The following is a 26,903-nucleotide window of genomic DNA, read 5'->3' on the forward strand; positions in this document are numbered from 1 at the left end:
TTTAGCGACCAAGCGTGATTTACCAACAGCGGTAACGTAACCGGCATAATATGCACTATTGGGCGACGGAAAATCCACAATGGCTACGACAAGTGGAACAGCAGCGACCTTGGCGGGTTAATGTATGGTGCGGCATTATGGGAGGAAGGATAATTGGCCCCCATTTTATCGATGGCAATCTAAATGGTGCAATGTATGCTGGTTTCCTGCGTAATGTTCTACCGATGTTACTGCAAGATGTTTCACTGGATGACGGAATGGCGATGTACTTCCATCATGATGAATGTCCGGCACATAGCTCGAGTGAGGTTGAAGCGGTATTGAATAGTATATTTCATGACAGGTGGATTGGTCGTCGAAGCACAATGCAATGGTCCAAACGTTCACCTGATCTGACGTCCCCGGATTTCTTTCTGTGGGGAAAGTTGAAGGATATTTGCTATCGTGATCCACCGACAATGCCTGACAACATGCGTCAGCGCATTGTCAATGCATGTGCGAACATTACGGAAGGCGATCTACTCGCTGTTGAGAGGAATGTCGTTACACTTATTACCAAATGCATTGAGGTTGACGGAGATCGTTTTGACCACTTATTGCATTAATCTGGTATTTACAGGTAATCACGCTGTAACAGCATGCGCTCTCAAAAATGATAAGTTCACAAAGGTACATGTATCACATTGGAACAACCGAAATAAAATGTTGAAACGTATCTAAGTTCTGTATTTCAATTTAAAAAACCTACTTATTACTAACTGTTCGTCTAAAACTGTGAGCCCTATGTTTGTGACTATTACAGCGCCATCTGTCACAAAGCGAAAATGTGGTCCAACTAAAGCATTCATATTTCTTTATGTGCTACACGAATATGTAATAAAAATGGGTTTCCTATTTTTTAAAAAACGCAGTTGATATCCGTTTGACCTATGGCAGCGCCATCTAGCGGGCCAACCATAGCGTCATCCGGTTTCTGCATTCAAGCCAGACAAGTTTCGTTCTATGTAGTTTTTTCGTTTGACGCTTATTTCGTGAGATGTTTGGCCCGGTCACGATCAATGGACCACCCTGTATACAAAACAGAGGCGGTCCTCCAATGTGGCCATTTGCATGGTGCTGGAACTGTTCACTGCCAAATACGTCTCTCCTGACTGTTGCATGCAATACTACCATAAAGTATGCTCTGTACGATTTGAAATGTCACACCACCATAAATTCATTTCCCCCTCACATACTGCTCCCTTCCAGCGCAGATGATGATATTGCGGTGAATGAGGTCGTGAAAGCATATTGACATTTTCTTTCCCATTTTCAGTTCTTTTGAAGGCTCTTCACTTACTGAGATTGACGCTGTTGCTGCTCCATAAACGTCATCTCCTACTAATGTGAAAAGTGTCTTTTCTGGTATTAAAGTTCTGCATATACACTACTGGAATTGGAAAAAAGAACACATTGACACCGGTGTGTCAGACCCACCATACTTGCTCCGGACACTGCGAGAGGGCTGTACAAGCAATGATCACACGCACGGCACAGCGGACACACCAGGAACCGCGGTGTTGGCCGTCGAATGGCGCTAGCTGCGCAGCATTTGTGCACCGCCGCCGTCAGTGTCAGCCAGTTTGCCGTGGCATACGGAGCTCCATCGCAGTCTTTAACACTGGTAGCATGGCGCGACAGCGTGGACGTGAACAGTATGTGCAGTTGACGGACTTTGAGCGAGGGCGTATAGTGGGCATGAGGGAGGCCGGGTGGACGTACCGCCGAATTGCTCAACACGTGGGGCGTGAGGTCTCCACAGTACATCGATGTTGTCGCCAGTGGTCGGCGGAAGGTGCACGTGCCCGTCGACCTGGGACCAGATCGCAGCGACGCACGGATGCACGCCAAGACCGTAGGATCCTACGCAGTGCCGTAGGGGACCGCACCGCCACTTCCCAGCAAATTAGGGACACTGTTGCTCCTGGGGTATCGGCGAGGACCATTCGCAACCGTCTCCATGAAGCTGGGCTACGGTCCCGCACACCGTTAAGCCGTCTTCCGCTCACGCCCCAACATCGTGCAGCCCGCCTCCAGTGGTGTCGCGACAGGCGTGAATGGAGGGACGAATGGAGACGTGTCGTCTTCAGCGATGAGAGTCGCTTCTGCCTTGGTGCCAATGATGGTCGTATGCGTGTTTGGCGCCGTGCAGGTGAGCGCCACAATCAGGACTGTATACGACCGAGGCACACAGGGCCAACACCCGGCATCATGGTGTGGGGAGCGATCTCCTACACTGACCGTACACATCTGGTGATCGTCGAGGGGACACTGAATAGTGCACGGTACATCCAAACCGTCATCGAACCCATCGTTCTACCATTCCTAGACCGGCAAGGGAACTTGCTGTTCCAACAGGACAATGCACGTCCGCATGTATCCCGTGCCACCCAACATGCTCTAGAAGGTGTAAGTCAACTAGCCTGGCCAGCAAGATCTCCGGATCTGTCCCCTATTGAGCATGTTTGGGACTGGATGAAGCGTCGTCTCACGCTGTCTGCACGTCCAGCACGAACGCTGGTCCAACTGAGGCGCCAGGTGGAAATGGCATGGCAAGCCGTTCCACAGGACTACATCCAGCATCTCTACGATCGTCTCCATGGGAGAATAGCAGCCTGCATTGCTGCGAAAGGTGGATATACACTGTACTAGTGCCAACATTGTGCATGCTCTGTTGCCTGTGTCTATGTGCCTGTGGTTCTGTCAGTGTGATCATGTGATGTATCTGACCCCAGGAATGTGTCAATAAAGTTTCCCCTTCCTGGGACAATGAATTCACGGTGTTCTTATATCAATTTCCAGGAGTGTACTTTGAGTTTGATTCCTTTGTGTCATTCTTGCTGGTCATTGGTAGTTTTAGGAAGAATTCGTTCCTGATGAAAATGAAAGGCTGCGTACCTGGCAGGAGCGACGGCCGGGCGCTCGAGCCATTACGCGCTCGGGCCCGCCTGTCAGTGGGCGGCACGCTGCGCCGGAATGTGCGGATCGCAGGCGGATCCGCTCGTGCATATCACTGCGCCAGCCCCGCCGCGCGGGCCGCCAGGAGGAATGCCGGGCGGCGGTGAGATTGCGGCGGAGCTGTGAAAGCCGCGAAACTGGCTCTGCTTTTAATTAAACGCCGAAAATTTGCATCGCTATCCGCGGCGTTAATTAAACTTGAGGTTAGTCCGCTGCGCCATGTGCTGTTAGTTTTACATTAGGCAACTAATTTTCACTTCTAGCGATAGCGTCCATTTTATCTGATTTGGAGCTGTTTCCATTTCCTTCTGAGATTGTTTACTTTAAGGCACGTAACACAGAAATGCGTCCCACTCTCTCAAGACAACACAAAAGCGATCGAATGGAATAACTTGACAATAACGTCATGTAAGTATCTACGCTACTGGCCATTACAATTGCTACACCACAAAGATGAAATGCTACAGACGTGAAATTTAACCGACAGGAAGATGCTGTGATATGCAAATGATTAGCTTTTCAGAGCATTCACACAAGGTTGGCGCCGGTGGCGACACCTACATCGTGCTGACACGAGGAAAGTTTCCAACCGGTTTCTCATACACAAACAGCAGCTGACCGGCATTGCCTGGTGAAACGTTGTTGTCATGCCTCGTGTAAAGAGCAGAAATGCGTACCATCACGTTTTCGAGTTGGATAAACGTTGGGTTGTAGCCTATCGGAATTGCGATTTATCGTATCGCGTCATTGCTGCTCGCGTTGGTCGAGATCAAATGACTGTTAGCAGAATATGGAATCGGTGGCTTCAGGAAGGTAATATGGAACGCCGTGCTGGATCCCAACGGCTTCGTATCACTAGCAGTCGAGACGAAAGGCATCTTATCCGCATGGCTGTAACAGATCGTGCAGCCACGTCTCAATCCCTGAGTCAACAGATGGGGACGTTTGCTAGACAACAGCCATCTGCATGAACAGTTCGACGACGTTTGCAGCATCGTGGACTATCAGCTCGGAGACCATGGCTGCGGTTACCCTTTACGCTGCATCAGAGACAGGAGCACCTGCGATGGTGAACTCAACGACGAACGTAGGTGCACGAATGGCAAAACGTCATTTTTTCTAATGAATCCAGGTTCTGTTTACAGCATCATGATGGTCGCATCCGTGTTTGGCGACATCGCGGTGAACGCACATTGGAAGCGTGTATTCGTCGTCGCCATACTGGCGTATAGCCCGGCGTTATGGTATGGGGTGCCATTGGTTACACGTCTCGGTCACCTCTTGTTCGCATTGACGGCACTTTGAACAGTGGACGTTACTTTCAGATGTGTTACGACCCGTGGCTCTACACCACATTCCATCCCTGCGAAACCCTACATTTCAGCAGGATAATGCACGACCACGTGTTGCAGGTACTGTACGGGCCTTTCTAGATACAGTAAATGTTCGACTGCTGCCCTGGCCAGCACATTCTCCAGATCTCTCACCAACTGAAAACGTCTGGTCAATGGTGGCCGAGCAACTGGCTCGTCACAATACGGCAGTCACTACTCTTGATGAACTGTGGTATCGTGTTGAAGCTGCATGGGCAACTGTACCTGTACACTCCATCCAAGCTTTGTTTGACTCAATGCCCAGGCGTGTCAAGGCCGTTATTAGGGCCAGAGGTAGTTGTTCTGGATATTGATTTCTCAGGATCTATGCACTCAAATTGTGTGAAAACGTAAATGACATGTCAGTTCTAGTATGATATATTTGTCCAATGAATACACGTTTATCATTTTCATTTCTTCTTGGTGTAGCAATTTTAATGGCCAGTAGTGTATAATGAATTTTCACTCTGCTGCGGATTTGGCAGTGCCATGAAACTTCCTTGGGTGGTTACAACTGTGCCGGACCGGGAACTTTGCCTTTCGTGGACAAGTGCCCTACCTGCCAAAGTTACCACACTCTCAACTTTCATCCGCCAGTACCTCGGGTAGTTCAGTTGGTAGACCACTTACCTCCGAATGGCAAAGGGCCAGTGTTCGAGTTCCGGTACAGCAGGCATTTTCTGATCTGCCAGAAAGTTTCATCATTTAAATTTATTTCTTCTCTATGTTTCAGTATGTCATTACCTACTTCTTCCCTGCAGGAATGTCTTCTCTCTACCATACAACTGCCATGTCTGTAGTCCATTTTCCTCTCTAAATTTTTACCAACTTTTAATTAAGTAACAGTTGCATTACGTACTACGTTTCGTTTCCCAAAACATAGAAAACAATCAGAGTACATGCCGCGTGAGGTGACGCATTGTTTGTTTACTCATTTTATTTTTATTTATTGGTTTATTTAATGTGATAGGTTTAGAGCAATCATACCCTCTCTTACTTTTCACCAGGAATTCCACGTATTTTATGTTACAGGTATTACGTTAAGCGTGTAATAATATACGTTCTAATAAAAACTCTAATACTTAGAAATTGCAGTAGTGCAGTTAATAACACAGAGTTTACGTTCTTTCCTGATTAGAACAACCATAAATAAAAACTGCTGAAACGTAGGTTTAAACTAACAGCGCTAACAACAATGGACCTGAGACAAAGGGGTGCAAGAAAAGGAGAAAGAGCAACTTGATAGCAAACAGTTAATAAAGGTAAGCGAAAAGATAACGGCGAGACTCATAGAGAAATGAAATTAAAAGGGAGTGTAACTGGTGTCAGATGGCAGGATTCACTTTACTGTTTAACGGAGGGAAACTTAGCCATACCCATTCTCGCATCCGTCGGCCGTCGTAACTTAATATATTATTATTATTACTTTTTATTTTGATTGTTGTCGACTTACGTGGTGGGCCTTAATAAAAATGATATTTCATTTTATTTTGATTTACAACTAAACGCTTTTGTGAAGTTCTCCCTTTTCTTAACAATATTAATCTTAAATTATTTGTTACGTTAATGAATGTCAGACTCGCTGAATCTTAAGATTTGAGCATATAAGTTGAACAATGGAATAAACTTTTCATATTAATTTCCTCGGCTACTCAGTTCTCTTGAAAGCAAAGATCTTTAGCTATTAACCACAATTGCGGCCCACACACGCGCGAGAGTACTTTTTCTTACCCCCGTTAACCATTGTATTGTAGTCGGAGTCCTGGCTCTGGTTCTCGGCTGTGGTACTGAAAATAAGAATCTTAAAGCTACGTATTTTCTGCAGCGTCGGGCGGCTGTGGAGAAAAATGTATATTATGTTAATAGCTGCAGAGCTTGGCAAGCTGGTGAACGAGGTGTCTCCAAGAACCGTACACACGAGGTGCAAGAATTCCAGGCCTTCTGAGGTGGTGCATGCCTAAGACTGCAATCATTGTAGTAAACAATAACATTACAGTAATACGTATTACGCAGTTATGTACACAATGGTTCAAATGGCTCTGGGCACTATGGGACTTAACGTCTGTGGCCATCAGTCCCCTAGAACTTAGAACTACTTAAACCTAACTAACCTAAGGACATCGCACATATCCATGCTCGAGGCAGGATTCGAACCTGCGACCGTAGTGGTCGCGCGGTTCCAGACTGTAGCGCCTAGAGCCGCTCGGCCACTCCGGCAGGCTATGTACACTATATTCGGTTATAGTCGAAATAACTTTAGGCAGTTAAACATGGGTCATTTCGTCGATCTACTCCCAGTACTTATTTGATATAGAGCCTTTTGCCGAAGAAACGAAAGACATTGTTCGATTTTCAAATGCCAAATGACTAGTTATCTTAAGAGACATAAATGCTAGGACAGCTCTCAGGCACTCTGATAGAGCGGACGCCAGAGGAAAACTAATGGTCGACGTTATAAACGAATGCAATCTTTTCGTTTTAAACAAACCAGTCAAATGGCTCTGAGCACTATGGGACTTAACAGCTGTGGTCATCAGTCCCCTAGAACTTAGAACTACTTAAACCTAACTAACCTAAGGATATCACACACATCCATGCCCGAGGCAGGATTCGAACCTGAGACCGTAGCAGTCGCACCGTTCCGGACTGCGCGCTTAGAACCGCGAGACCACCGCGGCCGGCGCTTTAAACAAACCAGGCCAGCCGCCAACTTACCACGAAATAATGGAGGAGGCACCAACATAGACATTTCTCTGGCAAACAGTGCATCATTAATTCAGAAATCGAACTGGCAGGTGTCCGATGAGAAGTACTCAATGATCATAAAGCAATAATTATATACACTAAAACAAACACTGACGCAAACACAAATACATTACAACGCCCAAGGTTGCTGCTATGCAAAGTAAACTGGCAAAAACTAAGAGAAGTGATTGAAGAGTTTCCTTTATGCAGTCCCAAAGGAATATTAAGTTACAGAGCTCACTTCTTAGAGACGTTTTACAGAGGGCACGTGCTACAGCAACAAATGCAGCACGCGACGCACCCAAACAGAGGGCACCATGGTCAGCACTGTTAACAATACTAAGAAAAGGCACTCGTGATAAACGACGATATTACCAAAAATCAAAGACGGCACACGAAAGAGAAAGTAGACTTCAACATTATCGTGACGCTAAAACACGATACAAAGACGAACTACATAAGATCAGGAAAGATGTTAGGACAAACTTACAGGACAGCATCTGGGGAGAGCCGTTTAAACTGCGGGCTGAACGTATAAAGACTCCTACAGCACCTTATGAACACTGGAGAAATCAGATGGTACTACCTTAAGAGGCTGGAGATGCACAGCACCTTACCTCCTCAACAAACTACTTCCTGACAATGACTACACTCAGGATAACCAACTATAGACCGCTGTTAGCAGGCTACTTTATGACAAACACGAAAACGAATGTACCACCATCCACTTTGCTCAAGAAGGAGTTGCCCTGGTAATACACAAAATAAACAACAAAAAGGCTCCGGGCCCTAGTGGTATCCACCCCGAAACCATCAAACACAAGCTGCCCCACTTATCGTATACTTGACAAACTTTCTGAGAAACGCTCTACCATAAGGACGAATACCGAATATATGGAAAAAGGCAAATGCACTTATAATCACGAAAACGGAGGACAAAGACCTGACTGACCCTAAGACCAATATGCCTCATTAACATTCTAGACAAGGTACAGGAGAGATTGCTGTGCAACAGACTTCAGTCGCACTGGCAGCTCTTCGGCCTTAGCCCACATCAGTTTGGTTTTCGACCGCATAAATCCATCGACGACGCAGTAAACAGGGCCACAGAAAAGACACAGACGGTATATGACAAATACATAGTTGCAATCCTAATTGACATAGCTGGTGCTTTCGACAACCTTTGGTGGCCGGCGCTGTTTGCTACAGTTAGAGAAATGAATGTGCACAGGCTCTATACAACAGCCTTAGAGATTATTGTGGAAACAGGATAGTGGAATGGAAGACTGGTCGCCAAAAGGTTATAAAGAGGGAAAGAAAGAGTTGTCCGTAAGGATCCATAGGCTGACCGATTTTCTGGGACGTATCCATAGAACCACTACTGAATGCACTAGAAGACAACGACCAGGCTAACGGGGTGATGCATACGCTGATGACGTCATGGTAGGTGCAAACTCCACGTCCCAGTTAGAGAGTAAAGCCACACGGCTCCTTGCGTTCATCGGTGAATAGTACACGAACAATGAACTCACAATCGCAACAAATAAAACTGTTTACCGACTTCTAAGAGGCACGCTGAAAAGAAATCGAATTATTAAGTTAAACAACACATATATAAAAAGAAAAGCTGTGACAAGATACATTGGCATTTATATTGACGAACATTTACGCTTCAACTAACATGCCAGACTGACAATTTAACTAAGCGACGAAATTGATGCATAAACTTGCAAGACTGAAAGCAGACTGCCGCTTCAGACAATGAGGACACATTACACAGCACTCTGTTTTGCGGCTAGTGCTTGGGCACATTAAGCTTAGGTACGCATAAAACCATTTTGAGTCGCGGCCAGAGGAGTGATTTACTCAGAATTTTGGGGCTTTCGGAACAATCTCGATTGAGACACTGTGCATGGTACTGGAAGTTTTTCCTACAGGCTTTACAATTCGCCACAGTGCAGCTGCATACTGGCTGAAGCGGGGAGGACGCTGGACAACAAGACATAACCGACAGACGGAAATTAAATTAGTGGAGAACTGATACATGGCAGACAGAATGGGACACAACTGATAAGGGAAGACGAGTCTACTCTTTCTTCCCCAGTATACAAGAGCGGATGAGTATGCAGTATATATGAGGTGTGTTCAAAATGTAAGGTGACTCCATATTTTTGTGAAAAAATATTTATTTATTCATCTATATTCACTTTGTCCCCTTCAAAATAATCCCCCTCAGATACAATACCATTGTATCAACGCTTCTCACAATCCTCAAAGCACTTCTCGCAAGTACTTTTTGGTACATCCTTGAGTAGGCTATGTCCAGCGATAGTTTTTATTTTCTCAATCTTTGAAAATCTTCTTCCTTTCATAGCTCTCTTCAGTTTTGGGAACAGGAAAATTTCCCAGGGGGGCCCCTGCGGGTCCGGGGGTAAGAATAGGCCCGCGGTATTCCTGCCTGTCTTAAGAGGTGACTAAAAGGAGTCTCAACTGTTTCGGTCTATCATGTGTTGGTCCCCATTAGGGTTTGGCCTCCATTCTTCCGAATTCAACAGAAGTACGAGTCTTTTGGGGAAGGACACCTTACGTGGTGCACCATAAGTCCTCTGTGACTTAAGACCTTGGCACTCTTCATCGTCTTGGCGTCGTAACTGCTCCCGTCATCCATCATTTTGGGCGTATACACCTGATGGTTTGCGTAAGTTACACCCTTAGTGCGTCACTATCTGCACCCACGATAACTATGGACTTCCCATGGCACCCAACATCCAGCACGGTAGCCAGCCCGTTGTGGTGGAGTCGTCATGTACCTCTAGGTTGTAGCCCCTTGACAACACAGGGATCGTACTGACGATGCCTGAGCTGCCACCTCCCCACGTAAGACAAGGAGTAGCTGCCTGTCTCTCTGGGGCATCGGGACTCCCGGCAACGGCCATCCTGCCAGGTGGCCTTTGCTGCGGCTGGGTGGCGCCCATGGGCAGAGCCCCTGGTCGGAGTGGGTGGCATTGGGGTGGATTATCCGCACTGAAGCGGATGAAGTCTCAATCCGGTGGTCGAACGACCGCCAAGGTCACTAAGCGCGGTAAGGTAGACTTTAACGTTGTGACATATCACCCCAAATAGTTCCCTTCCCTAGCCACGCCCTAGGAGGGACATAGGGCTGCGGACAGACAGGAGCCGTATTCACCGCGATACCTTGTGTGCAGCAGAACCGATGGGGATTCGTTTTTGGGGACTAAGCCTCTCTTCTTTGTGAACAATCTTGAAGATAAGTTTGGGGAAGTGGCGTCTCTTCCCAAAATGAGGAGCGGGGCCATTCTGATACAAGGAACTTCATCTGCAGAGTCATGGGCATTACTCGCCTGTGAGAAGCTAGGTGACATATCCGTTAACGTCACTCCCCACAAGTCCCTAAATTTGGTCCAGGGGATTATCTTTCATAAAGATCTTCTGCTACAGTCTGATGACGAGCTACGGGAGAACCTGGCACGACGAGGAGTACACTTTGTCCGTCATGTCTTTCGTGGGCCCATGGATAATAGGATCGCTACCGGTGCTTTCATCCTGGCCTTTGGGGGCAACTGCTTGCCCTAGAAAGTCAAGGTCATGCTCTACTGGTGCGATGTCAAGCCCTACGTCCCGCCCCTTATGCGATGCTTCCAGTGCAGGAAGTTTGGTCACATGTCCTCCAGATGCACTGCCAGCCCCACGTGTCGAGATTGTGCACGCCCTTCACATCCCAACGGTCCATGGTCCATGTGCTCCGCCTCCAACCTGCGTCAACTGTGGGGAGCATCATTCTTCCTGCTCGCCAGACTGTGCAGTCTACCAACGAGAGCGGAAGATACAAGAAATTAAGACCATGGACCGATTAACTTACCAAGAGGCAAAGGAGAAGCTAGAACGACTCAACCCTACGCCTATGTTGAGGAGTTATGCTGCTGTAACAGTGCCGCCACCAGTTCCTGCAAAGACTCCTTTCTCAGTAGGCCCACAGAACAGTCACGTTACGCCTGCCCCACCGCTGGTAGGGGCCACTCTCTCTTCCACTACTCCCAAAACACCCGGTTTGGGAGCAGTGCGCCCCGAACAACCGGGGACGTCCATCCCCACCTCTCAGACGGAGAAATGACAGCCTTCTCCGGCTGCTCAGCCGGAGAAGCAGCAGCCTCCTCCGGCCCCACAGGTTCGGCAGGGGCCCCTTGGGGGAGTCCCTTCCTAGCACTTTACCAGTGTCTCACAATACACTAGCCAGTGACTGAAGAAGCCACCAGCTGCTGGTCGAAGGGCTTCACGCTCTTCCTCTGTTCCCAACAATACGTCAGGAACGCCCTCCCAGCATGCGAACCCTCCTCCCAAAGACAAGAGAGAGAAGAGGAAGTTCTCTAAGAAGAATAAGGACCCAGTGGTTCCCGTGTCACCACTCCCTGTCAGCTCAGCCTCTGAGGGTGAGGTCGAGCTCTTTGTGTCCCCTGATGATATAAGAAACGATGGCAGTCTCCTCAGAAACGATGGCAGTTGCGACGTCAGTCACTAAGGCGGTGGCAGCATGTGACCCTGCGAAATAATTTGCCTTTTCCGTACCTTCATGTCCCTATGGGACCCGCTTTGTACAATCCTCCAGTGGGATTGCGGCGGTTATTTTAGCCATCTCCCTGAGCTACGTCAGCTTCTAAGCATGACACCTGTTTTCTGCATTGCCCTCTAGGAAACCTGGCTCCCAGCAATGCGGACCCCTGTCCTTCGTAGATACAGGGGCTATTACTGAAACTGTAGCGTTTACAATATTGTTTCAGGTGGAGCCTGCGTGTATGTCCTTACCTCTGTATATAGTGCTCCTGTGCCCCTTCACACAACATTGGAAGCTGTGGCTGTCAGAGTAAGGACTACCCAGGACATAACCGTCTGCGGTGTCTATCTCCCTCCAGGTGGTACAGTCCCCTTGACTGAATTGGCTGCACTTGTCACCCCACTCCCCTCGCCTTTTCTTCTCCTGGGGGATTTTAACGCCCATAGTCCCCTGTGGGGTGGAACGAAGATTACTGGCCGAGGCAGAGATGTCGAGAATCTCATCTCCCAACTCGATCTCTGCCTCTTAAACACTGGCGCCACCACACATTTCAGTGTGGTGCATGCCACGTTCTCGACCATAGATCTGTCGTTGTGCAGCCCAGGTCTTGTACCATCGGTCCACTGGAGAGTCCATGACGACTTGTGTGGTAGTGACAATTTTCCCATCTTCCTTTCACTACCCCAGCGTCGATCCCCCTAAGGCTTGCCCCGATGGCCATTTAGCAAGGCAAACTGGGAAGTGTTCTCCTCTGTTGCCACTGTTGAATCTCTCCCCCACGGTAACATCGATGTGGCGGTTGAGACACTGACTACAGGGATTATTTCCGCTGCGGAACGTACCATTCCTCGTTCGTTTGGGTGCCCCGTCGAAAGTCAGTGCCTTGGTGGTCGCCAGAGGTCGCTGAAGCCATTAAAGAGCGTCAGCGGGCTCTTCAGCGCCACTAGCGGCACCCGGCTTTGGAGAACCTAATTTTCTTCAAACATATCCGTGCTCAGGTCCGGAGGCTCATCAAACGGCGGAAACAGGAGTTCTGGGAGAGGTACGTTTCCACCATTGGTGCCTGTACTTCACCCTTCCAGGTGTGGTGAAGATTTGGCGCATCTTCCGATTGCAGCACTTTACAGGCGTCGCAGGGCTTTCCATCAATGGGGCGCTATGCACCGATGCCGATGCAATCGCCGAGCATTTCCCTCAGTTCTATGTTCAGGCCTCTGCGTAGGGGAATTACCTGCCCGCGTTTCGTGAGCTGAAACGCTGGGAGGCAGGCAAACGACTTTATTTTGCTTCTCGCCACCCTGAGGCATATAACGCCCCATTTAGTTCGTGGGATCTGCAAAGCGCCCTGGCACGGTGCCCCGAATACAGCCTCTGGGCCAGATGGCATCCACAATCAGATGCTCAAACACATGTCCCCAGACTGTCAACGATGCGTTCTTGCCCTCTTCAACCACATATGAGGCGATGGTGTCTTTCCGTCGCAGTGGCGAGAAAGTACCATCGTTCCGGTGCTGAAGCTTAGTAAGGACCCTCTTAATGTGGATAGCTATCGGCCCATCAGCTTAACAAACGCTCTATTCAAGCTACTGGAACGTATGGTGAGTCGATGGCTGTGTTGGCTGCTCGCGTCTCGGGGTCTCCTGACTCCACGCCAGAGCGGCTTCCATCAGGACCGTTCCACCACCGATACTTCGGTCTTCCTTGAGTGTGCAATCCGCACTGCTTTTTCCAAGCGCCAACATCTCGTCTCCATCTTATTCGACCTCTACAGAGCATATGACACGACGTGGCGGCACCATATTCTCGCCAAGTTGCACGGATGTGGTCTCTGGGGCTCTCTCCCCTGTTTTATTCAGAATTTTTTATCTGTTCGGACATTCCGCGGTTTATTTGGCACTTCCCATAGTTCCCTTCATGTCCAGGAAAAAGGAGTTCCACAGGGCTCCGTATTGAGCGTGCCACTTTGCCTTATGACCATTAATGGCCTTGCAGCAGCAGTCTCATCCACGTTATATGCTGACGATTTCTGCATCTTTTTCAGCTCCTCCTCGGGAGGACGACGGTCAATTCCGTCTCCGGCCATCCTGATTCAGGTTTTCCGTGATTTCCCTACATTGCTTCAGGTAAATGCCGGGATGGTTCCTTTGAAAGGGCACGGCCGATTTCCCTCCCCATCCTTCCCTCACCCGAGCTTGCGCTCCGTCTGTAATGACCTCGTTGTCGACGGGACGTTAAACACTAATCTCCTCCTCCTCAGCTCCTCCGCCATTAGTGTTGCAGAACGTAAGTTGGAGGGAGCCATAGGCAAGGCGCAGGCGTGGGCCCTCGCCCATGGGTTTCACTTTTCTCCTGCGAAGACTTGTATTATGCACTTTTGTCGGCGTGGAACTGTCCATTCCCATCCTGAGCTCTGTCTTCAGGATGCCATGCTCAGGGTTGTTGACACTTACAATTTCCTAGGATTGCTGTTCGATGCCCGGCTTACATGGCTTCCACGGTTTCCACATATTCGTCAGCTCAAGCGTTAGTGCTGGCAGCGTCTAAATGTCCTCTGCTGCCTCAGCAACACAACTTGGGGTGCAGATCGTAATACGCTGCTGCGGCTCTACAAAGCCCTCGTGCTGTCCCGACTCGATTATGGGAGTGTGGCTTATGGCTCAGAGTCGCCCTCAGCGTTGCAACTGCTGGACCCCGTTCACGACTGTGAGGTTCGACAGGCGACAGGAGCATTTCGCACCAGCCGTGTTAATAGCCTACTTGCTGAGGCTGGGGTTCCTCCACTTCGTGTCCGGCGTCAATACCTATTAGCTGAAAGTGCTGCACACGTCCGTTGTTCGCCCCGTCACCCTAACTACCGTCTCCTTTTCGCTAATGCGGCAGTCCATATCCCACGCCGGCGGCCGCGATCAGGACATACAATTGGGATCCGTGTTTGGTCACTCCTTAGTGACCTCGAGTCTTTGCCTCTTACATCTGCTTTCCAGGTCCACCCACATACATCACCTTGGTGTATTCGTCGGCCGCAGCTTCGGCTTGACCTTTCACGATGGCAAAATAGATTCAGTTCCTTCTGCAGTCTTGCGCCGCCAATTTCTTGCTCTCCTAGACGCATCCCGTGTCTCGGAGATAACCTATACCGATCGCTCGGTGGTTGATGGCCGTGTGGGGTACGCTTATGCTCATGTGGACTATGTCGACCAGCGCTCCTTGCCGGAAGACTGCAGTGTTTACACCGCAGAACTGACAGCCATTTTTCGTGCCCTTGAGCGTATTCGTACCAGCACTGGAGAGTCCTTCGTCATTTGCAGCGACTCTCTCAGTAGTCTGCAGGCTCCTGACCAGTGCTACCCACGCCATCCCATTGTTGTTGCCATCCAGTGGTCCATTCACACTCTTGAACAGCGTGGACGTTCGGCGGTGTTCATATGGACCCCGGGACACGTTGGGATAGCGGGAAACGAACTCGCCAACAAGTTAGCCAAAGAGGCTACCCGCAAACTGACGCTGAAGATCGGCCTACCAGCAACTGATCTCCGAAAGGTGTTGCGCCGTCGGATCGTTGGGATGTGGGGAGACGAATGGCGCATTCTGTCTGCGCCCAACAAGCTGCAGAGAGTAAAGGAGACCACGACTGTGTGGCGATCCTCCATGCGGGCCTCTCGCAGGGATTCTGTTGTTCTCTGTGTGGCCCATAAGTTGTTGGAATATCCTCTTTTAACCGCCCTCAGGCGAACTTTTAATCTCCTAGGTGATTTATCATCTCTATTAGGTGACAATGCCTCAAAGGCAGATCAGGTTTTAAGTTTTATTCGCGCAAGCGGCTTTTATAGGTCCATCTAATTTTATTGTGTCGCCCTCTTTTGTGGTGTATATTTTACTTAGTTTTGTGTTGTAATTTGACTCCACCCTAATCTTTTAGGCTGGCGGTTTTAATGTGTTGCAGAGTGGCTGGCTCCTCCTTTTATTTTCGTGATCAGCCAGCCATGGTTCTCTTCTGTACGGTTATAATTCTTTCTGCCTTTCTTCTATATGTTGTTTTTGTCGCTGTGCAACATTTTCCATGTTGCCTTACCTTTGACCTTGGGGCTTTTCTTCCCCCGGAACTTTTTTTTAGTGCCCAGCCTGACTGGTGGATGGTTTAAATATGCTCTGTGTGTTTATGAATCAAGGGACTGATGACCTTTGTAGTTTGGTCCCTTTACTCTTTAAACCAACCACAAGAGGGGCCAAATCCGGTGAATATGGTGGCTGAGATATGATTTTCGTGTTGTTTTTGGCACCACCAGCTATGACGCTCCCGAGCGATGCTCATGCAACGGTTCTTCTGATCAAAATTTGGGAAGTTTTGGAACAAACTTCGATGACACACGGCTCATGTCAAAAATAAAAAAATAAAAAAAATTGCATGACACGAGCCGACCGATATGCCAACGCCCTCAGAAACTTCATTCGACGATTTTCCAAAACAGTTTCCTTCACAGCTTCGACGTTATCATCTGTTATTTATGTGCTGGGGCGTCCAGACAGAGGTTCATCATTGGCATCTTCTCGGCCATCTTGAAAGAGCTTGTACATTTGTAAACTTTTTTTTTACTTAGAACACACTCATCGTATGCCACTCTCAACATTTCAAGTGTTTTAGAGTACCTGACTCCACTTTTCACACAAAATTTGATGCAAATTCTCTGCTCCATTTTTTTAATAATCGAAAATCGCCGAGAACACTAAGACACGTCTAAGTTCTCTATGTGTCAAAAGCAAAAGAAGTATGCTATACACTTGAAACTGTGAAAATAGGTTCGAGACATGTGTACCAACATAAAAAAACAAAAGATCGGTAGTCGAATGTAGGTTACTCATGCAATTTCAAAAGTCACTTTACTTTTTGAACAGCCGTCGTAAATCGAACACGCGAGATGGCGCACTTTCTGACGGGCTATGACCCGTATCCTATGCATCTCCTGGCCTAAACCAGATACACGTTTGTGGTTGTGGTGACAATGCACACCTGAACACATAGTACTCGTATGCAGTGCCATAGGACACATAAGACCGAGTTTAGGAAACCAGGACATAGGACAGTTATGACTGGAACTCTATAAATAACATTGCAGATGAAGTATCGCGACCACTATACGCGACATAAAAACAGGAGAGACCATACTCAAGTATAAGACAGTACACACTAAACGGCACAGATACAAGCATAGATACGGAATCGGATGCTTCATCACACATAGGAAGTGAAGACGAGACAAACATAGAAAAATAGAAAAGTAAGCGAAGGTTCTACAACAATACATCGAACTAATCAGAAAAAAACTCTGTATGCAGCTGTTTGTTATAACATTTTATACCATGTAACACTATCTGAAGTTGTGACGTTTCTTCCTCTTTCGCTGCATCAGGTGTGACTGGCTCGAAGTTTTGTCGAGACCTATCACCTGATGAAGCTGACTATGACATTTAAATTAGTTCTCAATCTCCGTTATTACCTTAAGATGGGAAACACATTGTAACATAACTAATCAATACATTAAATTAAGTACCAGTGTGAAGACAACACATTTTTAACAGACGTAACCGTGCACGCAGAAGATATAAAGGGAAGAACTGTCACATCAATGCTGAGTCAATTTTCCATCTCTTGTTTCTTCCAATAAATGTACTTTTAAATTAAAATACATCTATACTCTATTATGTATGTCATTAGTAGCATTATCTAAGTTAGGAATAAGTTTAAACAGACTTGCTTATACACGTTATTTAGTTTTTAAATATATTTTTGTAAAATTTTCAACAACAAAAACCAGATGCACTAGTAATAAAACTGAAGTTGTATAGACGGAACATGTAAAATCACACAATAGAGGACCTGCTATATAATAACAAGTGACAAGTATTTGCTTAAGAAATAAATAAAATAAAAATAAAAAATAAATACCCAGTCGAAAGAAAGATAAAAAAAAAAAGGAAGACTTAGGTCGGTGCACTTCTGTGACATGCCGCATTGTTCGTCACGTTGGGGATGGACTGAGAATTTCCAGACGGGGTATTCCCACAGGTGAGTGCTTGGCCGGCCTGAGTGGCTGGTTGGCTGCAGCTGGCGGCGGCCAGAGGGCGCTGTGTGGGCGGACAGGCGTAACTCTGCCGCAGGGCGCCATCCGTCAGCTGCGACGTGGCAGCCAGCCCGCCTGACAAATCGCTTTCTCCGGCTGGCGGAGCGCCTCGGTGTGCCGCCCACCTACACGTACAGACGCTGACGTAAGGAGTGAGGAACGACGGACCGTAGCAGAATGAAGCATTTAGTCACCAAAGTAATTAAGGGGGGACGTTCATGAAACTGACCGAAAATGTCAATTTTCAAAATTTTTAATTTATTAATAGAACTCATGAACAAATGTGTGACGTGAACACCCGTCACGCCCACTTTTTGAAACAATACTGCGATACTAGCTTGGTGACAACGATTCCGTGGGTTACTTTCAAGCAAACTTGCACAGGATATATCTAGAAGGCTGTGATATATACACTCCTGGAAATGGAAAAAAGAACACATTGACACCGGTGTGTCGGACCCACCATACTTGCTCCGAACACTGCGAGAGGGCTGTACAAGCAATGATCACACGCACGGCACAGCGGACACACCAGGAACCGCGGTGTTGGCCGTCGAATGGCGCTAGCTGCGCAGCATTTGTGCACCGCCGCCGTCAGTGTCAGCCAGTTTGCCGTTTCATACGGAGCTCCATCGCAGTCTTTAACACTGGTAGCATGCCGCGACAGCGTGGACGTGAACCGTATGTGCAGTTGACGGACTTTGAGCGAGGGCGTATAGTGGGCATGCGGGAGGCCGGGTGGACGTACCGCCGAATTGCTCAACACGTGGGGCGTGAGGTCTCCACAGTACATCGATGTTGTCGCTAGTGGTCGGCGGAAGGTGCACGTGCCCGTTGACCTGGGACCGGACCGCAGCGACGCACGGATGCACGCCAAGACCGTAGGATCCTACGCATTGCCGTAGGGGACCGCACCGCCACGTCCCAGCAAATTAGGGACACTGTTGCTCCTGGGGTATCGGCGAGGACCATTCGCAACCGTCTCCATGAAGCTGGGCTACGATCCCGCACATCGTTAGGCCGTCTTCCGCTCACGCCCCAACATCGTGCAGCCCGCCTCCAGTGGTGTCGCGACAGGCGTGAATGGAGGGACGAATGGAGACGTGTCGTCTTCAGCGATGAGAGTCGCTTCTGCCTTGGTGCCAATGATGGTCGTATGCGTGTTTGGCGCCGTGCAGGTGAGCGCCACAATCAGGACTGCATACGACCGAGGCACACAGGGCCAACACCCGGCATCATGGTGTGGGGGGCGATCTCCTACACTGGCCGTACACCTCTGGTGATCGTCGAGGGGACACTGAATAGTGCACGGTGCATCCAAACCGTCATCGAACCCATCGTTCTACCATTCCTAGACCGGCAAGGGAACTTGCTGTTCCAACAGGACAATGCACTTCCGTATGTGTCCCGTGCCACCCAACGTGCTCTAGAAGGTGTAAGTCAACTACCCTGGCCAGCAAGATCTCCGGATCTGTCCCCCATTGAGCATATTTGGGACTGGATGAAGCGTCGTCTCACGCGGTCTGCACGTCCAGCACGAACGCTGGTCCAACTGAGGCGCCAGGTGGAAATGACATGGCAAGCCGTTCCACAGGACTACATCCAGCATCTCTACGATCGTCTCCATGGGAGAATAGCAGCCTGCATTGCTGCGAAAGGTGGATATACACTGTACTCGTGCCGACATTGTGCATGCTCTGTTGCCTGTGTCTATGTGCCTGTAGTTCTGTCAGTGTGATCATGTGATGTACATGACCCCAGGAATGTGTCAATAAAGTTTCCCCTTCCTGGGACAATGAATTCACGGTGTTCTTATTTCAATTTCCAGGAGTGTAAAAGCACTCAGACTTCAGGCCACAAGTGGCCCATCGGGACCATCCGACCGCCGTATCATCCTCACCATATGAAACGTTCCCATAGAAAAATTTATGAATGACTGTGCTGATAAACCTCTTACATTATTTGCTTTTCAAACAGCTGATCAAAACTGAACGTAGTCATACATTACTCTCTTTACTTATTCTGATCAACACTAAACTGACACACAATTTTTTAGCGCAACGCAGTCTGACTTTTAATAATCCCTACAAAAGAATGGCCCTGACTAACAATAACCTAGACATTTCATGAATGACTTACCTTACAAAAGTCTTCGTTACTCTAACTACTGCAATACAGAGAGAGCCACTACTGCCAGCTAAATAAAAGATTCTAACTACTGAAGGCACTAACTACTGATAGGCATAGTTAGCAAATGAAAGATTTTGACAGAGAACAAACAATGTATTTACCTAAATATTGTTCAAAATTCATAATATATATGACACCCAGGCTTATAAAATTTACTATCTCTGATGGACACACGTCCAGATCGTCCGCTCTCAAAATTCCGTCATCTCTCTCCCCACATCCACCACTGCTGGCGGCTCACCTCCAACTGCGCAATGCTGCCCGCTGTTCACATCCAACTGTCCAACACTAGAATATTCCAACAACGCCAACCAGCCACAGACTTCACACAGCACAGTCAGTGATTTTCATACAGGGCGCTACGTGGCATTACTAATATAAAAACCTAAACAGCCTACTTACAATATATAGGGTGAACATTAACAAAACCGACAAACGTATTCTAAGGAGTATGATTCTAAAGAGTCGAGAAATATCGAAGTTTCCACCCGTATCAGTAAACAAATATGACTTGAAAATTTTTGTTCTCTGCTTGGAATCGTGTCAAGACCCTAACCTTTGTTAACTAAACACGGAAAGCTTTTATAATAATTTCAGTTGACAAAGTCAGCATGTCTATGAACGAAGTGCCTTGACGTAAAGTTTTGTGACGCGTACTCGAACCCAGCACGTAATTAGGTTGTTAACAAAGTGCAATCAGATGTTAGATATCGAATATTTTCACCAGCACCGTGATGTTTGAATATGAAACAACGACGCAAATTTTTTTGTCCACTTGGGAATGGAACCCCGCACCTACCGTCATTGTTTTCTATCCAGGAGTTGTTTACTCACCTGTAGTGAGATGTGTGATTGTTGACTAGAAAGAAAGGCCACTACCGTTGTCGTTGGCAACACTTGCACAGACATTACAAATGAAAATTATTTATCACTAATAGTTGCGTGCGCATATGATAGGGCTTGAAGTGAAACCATAGATATTATTGTGTTGGACCAGGTTCGAACACACATATGTGCCTTTCGTGATGACCTAGAGGAGCTTGCAATGTTGGGGAAAACAACTAAATGATCGAACTATACCGTTCCTTGTGGGTCAGATACCACGAAAGAGGAGATCCGAATTCGAAGCCGGCCTGAGGTGGCCGTGCGGTTCTAGGCCCTACAGCCTGGAACCGCGAGACCGCTACGGTCGCAGGTTCGAATCCTGCCTCGGGCATGGATGTGTGTGATGTCCTTAGGTTCACTAAGTTTAAGAAGTTCTAAGTCCTAGGGGAATAATGACCTCAGAAGTTAAGTACCATAGTGCTCCGAGCCTTTTGAACTGAAATCGGATCCCAGTCCAGTTCCAAATTTTTCAGCGCCTCAAGTTCAAATGAAATAAGAGCATTGTGACCTTAAATGACCATTGGCTCATTCAATAAATTAAAGTTTTTAGTGTAAGGAGGCCCATTGGCCATATTGTTTCTGTTCCCCACAACTTCTGCCTGTGCAATGGACCTAAACCGGGTCTCCCCCATTCGATAGCCAAGTGATATGATGTTTATAATGCTAATTCTGAACTACATTGAAACCTGACATTCTTCACTTTGCATTACTAGAGGAAAAGGAGGTTTGTTCGTGTGTTTGAGATACATTCTGGAAGTGAGAATCGAATTCATACTTCGCAACTAAGAAACTAGGATCAGTCCATCAGACCACAAAAAACGTCGTTTGCTACTTTTGTGATTCTGTAGTAAGGTATTATGTGCTTAGCTTAGTTAATGCTGCTTTTACTTGGTTAGGTCAACATCCAGTTTATGAAGAACCACTCCTATCAGGAAAGACGTTTCACAGGTAAGGGAAAACCTTCTAAAGAGCAAAAATACTTCGAATTGACGTAGAACTTCTGGAGTCCAGACATTGCGTCGAAATATTTTGTCCATAAACGTATTTAATTTGGCCTAAAGATTTCTGGAATGTCTTATGTGGCAGAATTAGTTAACTCAAATGCTAATGAGTGTGGAGTGATTTTGAAATGTCACCTACTGTAATAAAATTGAGTTTACAAGGGTTAAGGACTGTGTTGCCTCTGATGACGCCTTTCCTAATATTTACAATAACATGATGTTGATTTACATCTGAACTGATTATTTTAATGAATAGTGTTCTCTAATGACCTCTTGTGGCATTCATTTTGTATAATGAAACGACTGTACCGCAAAGGGACTAGACGACCTGCAAGATAGCTAAGTTATATGGCCTGCATTCAAACGTAGGTCAGGTCGTTCGGGTACTTTTAGGTATGGTAATACCTTCTCATTTTGGTTCCTCTGAAAAGGCACGGCCGACTTCCTTCCTCATCCTTTCCTAATCCGATGAGACCGATGACCACGCTGTCTGGTCTCCTTCCCCAAACAACCAACCAACCTTCCCACCTGTCTAACCCTGTATTGCACACACTGCACTACAGTACTCGTATTTTCTTAGTAAACGAAGCCACTACAATACATTAGAAACTCTACATCGCAATTCAATGCTTAAAATTTAACTGAATATTCCCATACCAGCCGCTATGTGGCCTGTGATTGCTGACTCCTCAGTGGGTACGACAATGGTCCTAGCGGTATTGAGTGGCTGCACTAATTCAATAAATCCGCCTTCAGTATCGTCACTTTCACTGTAATTTGTACCGTGTATATCGGATCCTCGAAGCCTATTCTGCGGTTGTCCGTGACACCTACAGAAGTTTCACTGTTTCATGATCACAATTTCCCACAGCTGTAACTGAACTGGCGCTAACGATAACTGGTACTCTCTCTCTCTCTTGACAGGATGAGGCATGGAGTAATTTTAGCCTTCCTTGAATGTTAGGGAAGATTTCGTTGATCCGACATCTTTTACCGGATGAGTCACTGTCGGTTTAATGGGTATCCATCCGCCAACATCTTAGCTTGACCTTATTGCAAATTCCTTTAGGGGTTAACACCTCAGCGTGACCCTGCATACCTTCTGTGCAAGTGTACGAGGCAGAAATACAGCTGATGGAAATATCTGAAATCGCAAGCAACGACTCTGGCTCCAAATGTTCCCGTAAACCTTAGGGGCACACGCTTCTGCATAGTGAATAGAAATGTCAGTAACGAAGCAAATTTGACGGTGAAGTTCATTAAGTGAACAGATAATCCCTGTAATAAGCTTCAAATTTAATGGGAAACTAGTCCAATGAAATAGTTTAATTTTAACTACTGTTGGTGATTAGTTAGAGCGATTACTAACACTGATATGATACGGCTATTGTATGTATTGCGATCACTCAACACTAAACAGTTTCGGCATAAATTACGGAAAGTAAGACATTTATAGATACCAACTGTCTGTATCTGTTACTGAAAGAACCTCAAGAGGGTGGAAGAAGTTCAAAATTTCAAGCTGCTCAAACTTTTAATTGCGGCTATCGTACAACACTGTAGCATGTCGCAATCCTGAGGGTAAGTGTCGTCGTTTTGTGTCAGCGAAGACAAACAGCCCCAGCATGTTTCATCGGTACTGGTTCGTTCGAGCTGTTCGGGTCACCAGCAGGCCAATGGCCGTAGCTAGCCGCCACACAATCAGTCTCGAGATGCTGCTCTGGCAGTACTGCAAGCAATGAGCGCAGCAGCGCCTGTTATAGAACAAATCTTCACATGTTTTGATAAATGATTCAGACTAATTTTGTTTTTTTACTTCGGTACAGTAATGAAACCGCAGTCATCGCCAAGAACTCATTAACCCATATGTTAGAGTAATAGTGTGAATAAGTGTCCCATGTGTGTTTCATACTTACACAAAAAATATTTATATATTTCGACAAATAATATATACTATTGTTTTGTTTCTTCTTATTTTACTTTGGCATAAATATCGAACCACAGATGTGTACTTTAACCCTTAAGTTAAATCAGTAATGCCAATAAGTGAATCACATGTATTTCGTATTGTTATGGAGCAAATATTTACCTACTTCGATAAATAATAAAGATAATTTTTTGTTACTTTAAAGTGGTGTATTATTTTGGTACAAACGCTGAACCGCAGTCATCACCAACCGTACCTCAATACACAAGTAGTGCCAACAAGTGAGCCACCGACAGTTTAAACGTGGAAGTGACGTCGCGGCGCATAATCTGTGTCCATTGTGCCTTGTAATAAGCAGGCACAAATTCGTGTTTTAGCGTCATATGTACCTAAACCTGCAAGATATCCCAGTAATGCCAATATCTTTATGTATTTTGATAAATAATACATGCAGTTTAGATATGGAACTAACTTTGTGATACTTAAATTGGTAGTTCATTATGCACTGTTCCAATCGGGGTACAAAGATATAACACTCCCAAGTGGGACACAAATAACAAGATGGATGCCTCTGGGATGCATACTGACTGGCTGTCTCATTTTAATAGCCCGTGAAATATTGGACTGTGATTAGGAAAGCTGAATGTGTATGTGTGTGTGTGTTTGTGTGTGTGTGTGTGTGTGTGTGTGTGTGTTTGTTCTGCAAATACTGACAAAGCTACGTGGGTTCTCACAACAAAGCATGCCACCACTGTCCTCACCTATACATACCACGGTCTGAGGAATGGCCGTTGTGGATATTTTGCTCAAAGAGTACTTCTCTGTCCTACTAGACAGGTATTACAGAAAAGAGGCAGTTCATATTTGTTCGTGAATAATAGAACAGAGACAAATTACTATCAGATAGATCTCAGCTGTGGGCAATGGCAGTAATGGAAGTGAGAGGGAGCGACAGAGAGAGAGAGAGAGAGAGAGAGAGAGAGAGAGAGAGAGAGAGAGAGAGAAAATGGAACGTAATAGAACTCATGCCTTAGCAGAACGGTTTGACAGACAGAACTGGCCGCCCTTGTTGAGGAAGCAAGATTAGAGTTTAATGTCCTGTCGACGACGAAGTCATTAGTAACGAAGGACAAAATTTGGCAGTGGAAGTATAGGGAATGGAAATCTATCGTTTCCCTTCAACAACCAAATCCCGGCACACGTCTCAAGTCATCCAGGGAAACCATGAAAAATGTAACTCTGGATGGCAGGATGGGTACTTCAGCCACCGTCCTCCCGAATATTAGCTTGTGTCTTATCACTGCATCACAAAATACATTTGCGCACTTACTGGCATTAGTATTCTATCGCGTGGGTTAAGGGTACATATAACGCTAAAACCCGACAGGTATTCCACCTTTGCACCCACTTGGCGCGAGGCACAATGGACCCCAAAATTAAGTTTTTCCTTGTCTAAAACACCAGTATTATTCATGAAAAATTCTTCATAGTTGACTATAGCCGATGCACTTCCTCCCAGAGTCCAATGAGCAGAGTGCTATTTATGCAGTGATAGGAATCTTTCTGTACGGTACTGGACTCCACACGATGACATACACTATGCTTGCATGTACCCTTTACAGTGCTTCTCTTATCCGAGAAAATTTGACAATTTTAGTTTTGACGACTCTTTCCTGCATAGCAATATTGTTAAGACATTCCACATCCTCTTCAGTGTACATTCCCAACTCTCTCCCATAGCGGAATTTGCATGTACAACTTTATGTTTAACAATTCAGGAAGCGAATGATCGTTAATGGTAGCCCTTCCATCTGTTTTTAATTCTGCAAGTACCTATTCTGTTGATAGATGCTCGACCGCCACATTTAGACACAATGTACCCATATTTTCCAAGCAGATCTAAATGGCAATGGCCGTTTATATACATTTTTTTCATATATCTTGTAATTTAGTAAATGTCCTTTGATTCATTGTTTTCTGCGAGTACTTCAACATATGACCGCTTTACATGTTCTTTACAGTAAAGTCTCATATCTTATGTTCCCCAGGGATATCCAGATTTTTTCCATATACTTTATTCATAGTAATTTCTAAACTTTGTTTGCATGTCTCCAATGGCTTGTACTTTTCCCAATAGCAGTCTAAACCCCTCTTTCATGGCAGGTGTTTTCAACAAATATTTCGATCTCTTCAATTTACAGTTTTATTTTGTGTAAACATAACACACTAACTGCACGTAAAGGAGTGATGTCTGTGATGGGGCTTGGTTTATGCTGTTCAACATACCGCTTCCTTTTCTTAAGGGATGCGTGATACTTTTGTAAAGCGCGATCGAAAAGTTTCCGTTTGAAGCGCCTTGCTACAACGTCTATGCAACGTAGCGCGACTCCGATGGTATTATATAAGCACCAACATGTAAGTAAGATACTAGTGTGGCATTCGTGTCGTGTCTCTCCTACTTGCGTGTGGCAGGTACGGAAACGTGAACCATGACAAGGTTATTACCAAATGCGTCCGAATAGGACCAACGTGCTTGGCTGCAAAAAGGGCAAACACCGCTAGACATCCATCTGAGAAAGAAGAATGTGTGTGGGGCAGCATGTCTGTCGAAAACCATCTCACCACAAGGTGTACTGTTACTTTATGGTAAAGTATATCCCCATATTGCAAATGTAGAAAAGGACGAACATGCGTAGTGTAGGCAATCCCTTTAATAGAGCTCGTATATCTTCTAAGTGTACTGCCAGTGAAAGGCAGTCTTTGATTCACCTTCTCTACAATATTTACGTGGTGTTTCCAGTTTAAGTTGTTCGTAAATGTAGTACCCAGTTATTTAGTTGAATCGACGTCCTTTAGTTGGATTTAATGATAAATATGAATTTTTGCAGCCAAGATCGCGTGTTGAAATATTTATATTCCCTCGGTGATCAGTTTATATAGGTGTAGCTGTCTTCTTCGTGTGTACAATATACCAGGAAAACAACATTACTATGACAATCTGCATATTTGTAAACCAGTATACATTTTGAAACAGGCACATAATAACCAGATCACATTATTTTACATATATTTTGAAAATAATATTAATGTACATGA

The sequence above is a fragment of the Schistocerca gregaria genome, chromosome 1 (genome assembly GCF_023897955.1).
Source record: "Schistocerca gregaria isolate iqSchGreg1 chromosome 1, iqSchGreg1.2, whole genome shotgun sequence".
In the NCBI taxonomy this organism is placed as follows: Eukaryota; Metazoa; Arthropoda; class Insecta; order Orthoptera; family Acrididae; genus Schistocerca; species Schistocerca gregaria.